Source organism: Nylanderia fulva, unplaced genomic scaffold (assembly GCF_048542155.1).
Source record: "Nylanderia fulva isolate GAGA-0341 unplaced genomic scaffold, ASM4854215v1 Scaffold1294, whole genome shotgun sequence".
In the NCBI taxonomy this organism is placed as follows: Eukaryota; Metazoa; Arthropoda; class Insecta; order Hymenoptera; family Formicidae; genus Nylanderia; species Nylanderia fulva.
In genome coordinates, this window is record NW_028189512.1 from 1 (window position 1) to 8,297 (window position 8,297).

Here is an 8,297-nt window from a genome sequence, read left to right on the forward strand (position 1 = left end):
CTCTCCCCCCCCCGAACTTTGGCGGTGACCCGCCGAAATCCCGGGGGGTACCCCAAAACTAGCCAAATAGGGGAACCCCGCCGTCCCCCGGGACTATAAAACCGGGTCAACATTGTACGGCATTATCCCATCGGGGACTCCGGGAAACCCCCCCCGAAACAAGGGAACAGGGTCCCTACAGACCACGACCCGCCCTGCTTCGGAATGCCCGACCCGGCCCGGGGCCGGGCACCGGGGCTTTCCCAAACATTGGGCTGGGGTGGCCCCCTATTTCTGGCCCGGCTGTTTTCGGAAATTGCCCGAAAGGGCCGAGGGTGCCAAATTGGTCGGGCCACCAGCAACAACGACCGCCGGCAAAGGGGGGGCCCCCTCTTCCCGCCCAAACAAGCCCCCGTAACCTATCGGTCCCCCCCCTGCCCCCCCTCCCTCCCCTACCTGCTTTACCATACCCCCGGGGGTTTCATAGTGGATCGAAATGGCCCGCTTGAAACCACCGCCGACCTACCCCCCCCCCCCTTTCACCACCGCTATATACCCCCGGGTGTCCGGTGCCCGGGTTTCCGAAACGGGACTCTTCGCGCGCAACGCATTAAAGTTGCTAGCTTCCTACGGTAAAACAGGGCATCCCCCTTTAAACCCCGAAATGCAATCCGGAGAGCGAGCGAACCGTAGGTTAAAAAACAATGATCACCAAAAGTAGGCCGGGGCAAAAGACGGGAGGGAGCGAACCCCCCCGCCTTACAGTTTCCGCCATCAACAACCGCCCACATGAGGCCACCGGAAAACCTCCGGCCTACATCCCGGGCCGAAGCTCCCCCGCCCCTCCGAATCGACCGGGAACCCCCACCCCGGGAAACCAAGCCCCCCCCAACCCATTGGGGGACCCTACAATGTGTTTTCCCCCATCCACCTCCCCCGGGGGGCCCTTCCCGGGGGCAAAGAACCTTACAACCTCGGCGACAGACTGGCGACCGCACTGGGCAACGCGTCTAAAAAGCGCCGACCGCCCCCTGTCCCAAGGGGCCAACGCTTAACCCAACCCCCAAGAAACGCCAAGCCGGGGATTTTCCCCCGATTTTTACCCAAGGCCCCCGGGGGGACCGAGGGGGAACCCCGGGTTCCGGGAAGAAGGGAAACCGGGGGGTAAAACCACCCCTTTTCCTCCCCCTAACCCCCCCTCAACCCCCCTTTTTGCTTATACGGTTCGCCGTTTTCGGGCCGATCACGTAACTCCGCCGTCTAGAAGGGGTAGTGTAACGGCGTAGCCGTTACTAACGCCTCGCGGGCCGATCCCCCCGCCCGCCATTTTGAGGCTATGGCCCTAAGGCGCCCCTAAGCACAAAATCATAACTGATACACGGGTCACCCTACCCCAGGGGCGCCCCACTACAACCCCCAGAGGCGCCCCACTACGACGCCGCGTAACCCCCACCACACCTCGAGGTAGAGTGGGGAACCGCCGGCAGGTATATAAGCCGGCTCGACGGATGAGCCGGCACCAGTCCCCGTCCGACCTCCTAGCCAGCAAAGGCTTCTCGTTGTTCGCCGGTTTCCTCGGTTTCGGCCTCCTACCTTTAGTATCGGGCAACGGGTTTCTCGTGTTACGCGACGGGGGTTTCCCGGTTTCCGGGTCTCTTCCGCTATACACAAACCGGTGACGGGTTTTCCCCGTCATTACGCCCGGGGTTTTCCCGGTTTTCCGGTCTCTTTCCTGCTAACAAACCCGGGGGACGGGTTTCCGGGCTTCGCCGGGTTTCCCGGTTTCCGGTCTCTCCTGTTACAAAACAAAACGCCGGGCAACGGGTTTCTCGTTGTTTACGGCCGGGGTTTCCCGGTTTCCGGTCTCTTCCTGCTACACGCCGGGCAACGGGTTTCTCGTTGTTTACGCCGGGTTTCCCGGTTTTCCGGTCTCTTCCTGTTACAAAAAACGCCGGGCAACGGGTTTTCTCGTTGTTACGCCGGTTTCCCGGTTTTCCGGTCTCTTCCGCTACAACCCGGGCAACGGGTTTCTCGTTGTTACGCCGGGTTTCCCGTTTCCGGTCTCTTCCTGCTACACAGCCGGCAAAGGGTTTCTCGTTGTTACGCCGGGTTTCCCGGTTTTCCGGTCTCTTCCTGCTATACACCGGGTGACGGTTTTCTCGTATTACCCCGGGTTTCCCGGTTTCCGTTTCTTCCTCCATAGGCTATACGCCTCCGTACCCGTATCCCAATTAACCCGGGTAATTTGAAAAATCTTTTCCGGGAAAACCCACAGGAAAAACCCCCCCTTATTTGTTTATACCGTAGTAAATAATTCTCTAGCCCAAAAAACATTTCGTTTTACCGATAGTCAAAAATTTCTCTATTTAGGTTTAAATCCAAAAATCATTTTGTTTACTTGTTTTTTTTTGAATAACCAAAATATTTTTAAAAAGGAATACGAGTCTGAATCCCCCCCCCTTCCCCCCGAACCCGGGACCGGCACCGACCGGGGCGGGGAAAAGGGTAAAACCGTTACAAACTTATCGGGCCGGGGGGCGATAACCGATAAGTATAGTACCGAAATTACGGTTAAATAGCACAAAATTAATATTTATCTCCATAGATTTTTTCCATAAATTTACTGAAAATAGGGAATAAAAATGTAAATTGAAAATTTAAACCCGTCCTCGTGATTTTAAATCTATTAAAATTTAGAAAATTTAGAATTCGTTCCTACAAAAAATTATCTATCTTTTTACATGTAACAGGAAATTTAAAAATAAAAATTGAAATTTTTTAATTTTCCATCGAAATTTTTCCAATTTATGATATAAATATTAGAAAAATTAAATCCTTTCCCTGACCAGTTCCCAATTTACTTACTATGGACTGAAAAATGTAAATTGATAATTTTACCTTCCATCATGCCTGCCCCTTTTTAAATTTTACGAAGTAATGCATTTTTTTTTCAAACGCAAAGGGAACGACTATTCTAAGATAATACCTAAATATTATCGCTTAAAAAGATATTGGGTAGAAACCCCTTTATTAGGAACTGGGCTTTACTCTCAAGAACCCAAAAAGATTCTAGAAGGTTCTAAAAGAGGGTTAAACCGTTCATACCAAAGTCTGCAATGTGATGCAACGTGAACACTTGAAAAACCCCAAGACGGCGCAAACGCATACTGAGTCCCCAAAAAACAACCGCTTCGCTACTAAAAAAGAAAAGAAAAGTCGAGCGCAACCAAAAAAAGGCACACCGCTATCGCACCGGAAAGGATAAAAAGTCGGCCCCCGGGGCGATGATCATAAAAGGAAACGCCGCTATCGCTTAAAAAACCTCCCCCGGGACTTAACCTCGCATCTCTACCGGGAACAATTGTCCCCGGGTATTTCCCCGGCATTCTTCTTGCCTTTGGGCTAACCGAAAATCCCCCATGGGGGGACAACCACATTTTTACGGTATATAAACCCTGCCCCGGCACGGAACGGCATATCCGCCGAAATTGTTCCATCAATCACCAAATCCCATCCCCCACTTTTTACTAGGGGGTCCTAAAACCCAACGGCATACCCGCCTTTTTGGTAACATAGCCGCCATTTCGGACCGGGGTCGGGGCTCCTCAATTTTAAAACTCAGAGGAAACCCATACGAAGTGACCTAGAAAGGCACTTTAAAACATTGTCTAACCTTGTAGTTTTAACCTTCACATACCCCAAATTGAAAAGCGCAAAGGGACCTCATTATATTAATCATTATATTTAATTATCCAAATTTAAACTCAATTTTACATTACATTTCACTTTTTTGAGAAGACAAAAGAATTTACTCTGGGAAACAACTAGGAGAACACCGTAAAACGTACAAAATTTTTAAAACTAAAATATTTTCCGATATCCAACTTTTTTAATCATTTAATAAAAATACTTATTTATTTATTTTTTACGCTTATTTATATATTTTGTAACCCTGATCCCATTTACGAATTGAATGCCGCTAAATTTCCCCTTACACATTAAAACTTTTCCTTCAGAAGTACATTCGCAATCCTCTTTAGGGGCACTTTTTGTAAAATGAAGTCGCTTTTGCCTATTAAAAGGACCAAGAACCCGGCCCACCGAAACACCTTCTTCTTCGCTTTTACGCTTTTTTACCTTGCATTTTCCATAGTTGCGAAAAACTTCCACCCAACTGACCTGATTTTCATATTGAACGTTTATTTGACAATTACACCACCCCAACCTTTTAAACCATAGAATTACCCTGTCATAAAGGGACATTCGCAAGTCATTCGAGGCACTTTTGAAATGAACGCGCATTTCCTATTTAAAAAAAGGACCAAGAACCCGGGCCCCGCCGGATAACACCATCTCTCTTCGCTTTACCTTTTTTACCTTTCATTTTTTAAAGGTTTCGAATACTTTCCAAACCCAATAAAAAGGCTTGAAATTTTAAAAAATATTTTTCCCAAAATTTTAAAAACTAAACTTTGACTGAAAATACAAATTTAAACGTATAGTATTAACAGCAAACTCCTTTTTCTATTCCACATTTTTAACCCCAATTTTCCCCAGTTCGTTTTAATTATAAAAAATTGACACAACGCTTTTAAATTAAAAAACAGGGGGAAGGGCATTCTCGATAGATTTCCTTCACTCGCCAACCTTTAACAAAGAAAAAAACGACTTTAAAAGGAGCCCAAACCGATTTTTTAAAAATCCAGCTAAACAAACTATAAATTTATTTAACCATTAGATGGCCCCCTCCCTTCCGAAGGGGAAAATCAAAAGATCGCGACACAACGCTCCCAGCTCGCAACGTAGGGCAAGAAATTTTAAACTTAAGTCCAAAAATCCAACGCGAAAACCGACCCCCTCTCCAGACGTTTACTCGCCATTAACATTCCCCCTTACTTGGGAATTTTTCACCCAATTTCCGGGGCCTTCCCGTCAAACAATACGTTTTAAAAGAACCAACTCATTTTTTACCATCCAAAATTATATCCCGGATCAAAACAAAAAAATTCACGCCAGGTACGACCCCTTTCTACAATTTTAAAAAGCAAATCTTTTACTTTTTCAACGGACACCGCGCACTCACTCACATCGATACGTCCCCCGAGGGGCGAAGTAAATTCCTTTTTCAAACTTCTCAAACCCCCTAAAAAACCGGAAAAGGGGCTCAGTCCTATTGAACTAAATTTCAAGCTCCCTACGAACCCGTCAGGACCAATAAACTTAATCGACGTAAAAGGGTTTTTTAATGAAAAAATACATTTTTTTAAATATCTTTCTTTATCGACCCGCCCTCAGTTTCCTTCTCCTCCCATACTCTCAAACGAACTCAAACTTCGGCTTCTCGGGTATAGCCCCCCAGGTTCCCTAAACAAATAGAGAGCAGCTTCTTAAACGTCCACCGGGTAGACCGAGAAAGACCGTCTTGTGCGAAAATAATTTACGCAATGAATTGTTGGACTAACATATGATGAAATTCTGAATACAGCGTTTTTCCCCCCCCCGGCTGGAAACTGCGCGGGGGGTAGTGTTATTGAAGCCCCCCCGAAAACCCGGGGTCGGACCCTGGTCTTATAGGCCCATTTGACGCTTCCTGCTGGGAAATTTTGGGACAAATGAGGGTTTGGGAAGCTCGGCGAACGATGTGTGGAGGAAGTGTGACCCCCATACGATTCAAGGAAACGGTCGACCGAGGATCAGGAAGAGTGCATGACTGGGTAAAGGGGTGGAGAAAATGTGTTGGGAGTGTTCGGGGGATTTTAAAAGGGAGCGTTTGATAACCTAGGGGGGAAATGTGTGATGGGAAAATTGGTGAGGTTAATTGAAAAATTGAATTTGGAAAGCTATTTTGGGGCACTGTATCATGATGGGTGCGTGTACAAGTGTGAAAACTAAGCGGGGCTCCCCGAGGGCTCCATCTGTGATCCATTTATATGGAACCAAAATGATGGATAAACTGTTTGGGGGCTGGGGAAGTGAATTAATGGTTGCTACGGGGATACTTTTGTGGCGTGGAAGGGAAAAGCCGAGCGGAGTTGGGGAGAGGGGCTGATGGGTGGGAATGGTGTACGAATGGGGAGTGAAAAATAGGGGTGAGGTGTCTGAGAAAACTTTGATATGTTATGAAAAATAGGGTGGGACACCCCCCCAATGTCGATTTAAAGATAGATCGTAGGTTGCGAGGAGCTTTAAATATCTGGGTTTTGTTGATAAAAGGATGAACTAGGGTTTCATTAGATGTCTGAAAAGAAATTTATGAAGGGGGGGAAAAAAAGACCTGTTGAGAAGAGTGGGGTTTGCGAAAAAAGCTTGACTGTGTTGATAAAGGTCTTTCAGTCGTTGGGGATGTTGGGGGCGGTGTTGGGATGGATGATGAAATTTGAAAAGCGAGGGAGCTCTAAAAAGGGGCCCCCAGTGGTGTTTATGCGTGTCTGAATTTTTAGACGTCTCCCGGGGGCCATGCAAGTCCTTATGGTGGCTTGCCGTGGGGCCTGGGGTGCGTGAGAAGAGGAGTGTTGGTAAAAGGTGAGAAAGGAATTAGTTTTAGTGAGTATGATGTAGTGAATGATGTGACTTGCGTGAGAGAGGGTGGGAAGGATGTATGGAATTGGTGAGTGAAAGGCTGTATGGATGTGGCAGAATAGTTTGGAATAAGTGCGAGAAAGGAAGAGTGACGTATGAATTTATAAGAATGTAAGGTTCGCGGGTGAGTGCCGAAAATTCGAGCCTAGCTGAGCCTGGGCTATACCCTGACAGGGCATGGAATTTGAATGAATTCTGTATAAGCGTGGTCTGTCTGAGAGTGAGAGCTGTGCATGCGGAGCGGAGAGAGAGAATTAAAAGCATGTGTTGGTTGAGTGTCCAATGTATGGTGATGTGAGGAACCTGGTGAGTGGGGTGGTGTGATTGTGCGAGCGAGAATGGCCAGTGTGGATGTGAGTCGCATGTTGGAATGTAAGGAAAGGTATGAAAGTGTTGGTGTGTATGCGAAGATTGTATTTCAGAGAAGGAGGGCGATGCTGAAAAGGAGGATAAGAGAAGCCGAGTTCCCGAGGAACATAGGCCGACCACTGCCTGGGAGGTGTAGGCCTCGAAAGCTGGGATTGGTCTCGGCCACGAAGATCCACCAATGATCTTGACTGGTACCACGGGAGTCGGGTTGCCCAGGGGATTCGTCCCTCGTCCCGGCAATTGAGGTGGGACTCGTGGGGTAGTGGTTAAAGCCGCAGCTGGTTAGGGCTCTCGGGCCTCGCGGGTGAGCAGCGTATCTGCTCGGGCACCAGCCCCTGCACAGCTTGTAAGCGTTGGACAGGCGCTCGCCCCAACCGTGGGTTGCCGAGAGTCCTACAAACTCGGAGGCGCTACTGGTATTCTTGGCTGCTGGAACGACTGATTGGGCTTATCCCAATTCCCGCACCCATGGGGGTCGTGTGATTAAGCTCTCTAGCAGGTACCGCACTTAAACCCAACCCACGGACTCTGTTCCATCTACTTTCCCCAGGAGGCTACTGACGTTTTCGACAGTAGTAGGGGCATGACGCACCCGGGGCCCCGAGGTCCCTTTCAAGCCAGGATGGGAGGCATCGTGTCTGGGGCTGCATGGCCGCGGGGAGTAAATTTTCGCGACCGCAAACATCCCCCAGGGCAAACCCGGCGCAACCTCTGTGGTATATAGTCGCCTTACCCAGGTGATGGAGGCCCCTGCCTGAGTGAACATTTTTTTTCCTGCCATAAACCCTGGGGTATACATGGAAAGAACTAAACCAAACAAAACACAAAACTTGGCTGATACTTTGGTAACGACTAATGCTGGCACAAAGTAACCGAAAATCTGAACGCCGAAAAAGAGAGAAAAAGAATTGCTGTTTGCGCGAAGGGGATCTGTAAGTAGATCACCACCTCCTTCGGTAGTTTCCCAAAAGACACTGAAGAGACGCATGAAGGGAACACAGGCTGAGTGATTCTGAAAAAGAGAAGTATGGATATGAAAATTAGAACAGAGCACAGGAGTAAAAGAAGTAGGAGATGATGGAGACAAAGGAACAGCTCGAGACATTCATGTTTAATGATAACACAAAATAACAAAAACTGCAATAAAATACATATTGTCCAATGGCAGTACTAGAAATAGACTACATAATGTAGTTTTTAGAAAAAGAAAAAAGGAAAGCTGCTTACCAAGCTGTTTGCTGACTTGAGGCCTAAAGGACTCCCCCTATTTCCCCTTTCGGGGGAACTCCCAAAGGGCTGCAAAATGCGTAAAAAAAAAAAGAAAGAAGGTCGATACTACCCAAAAAAAACAAAACCCCAAAAAAAACAAT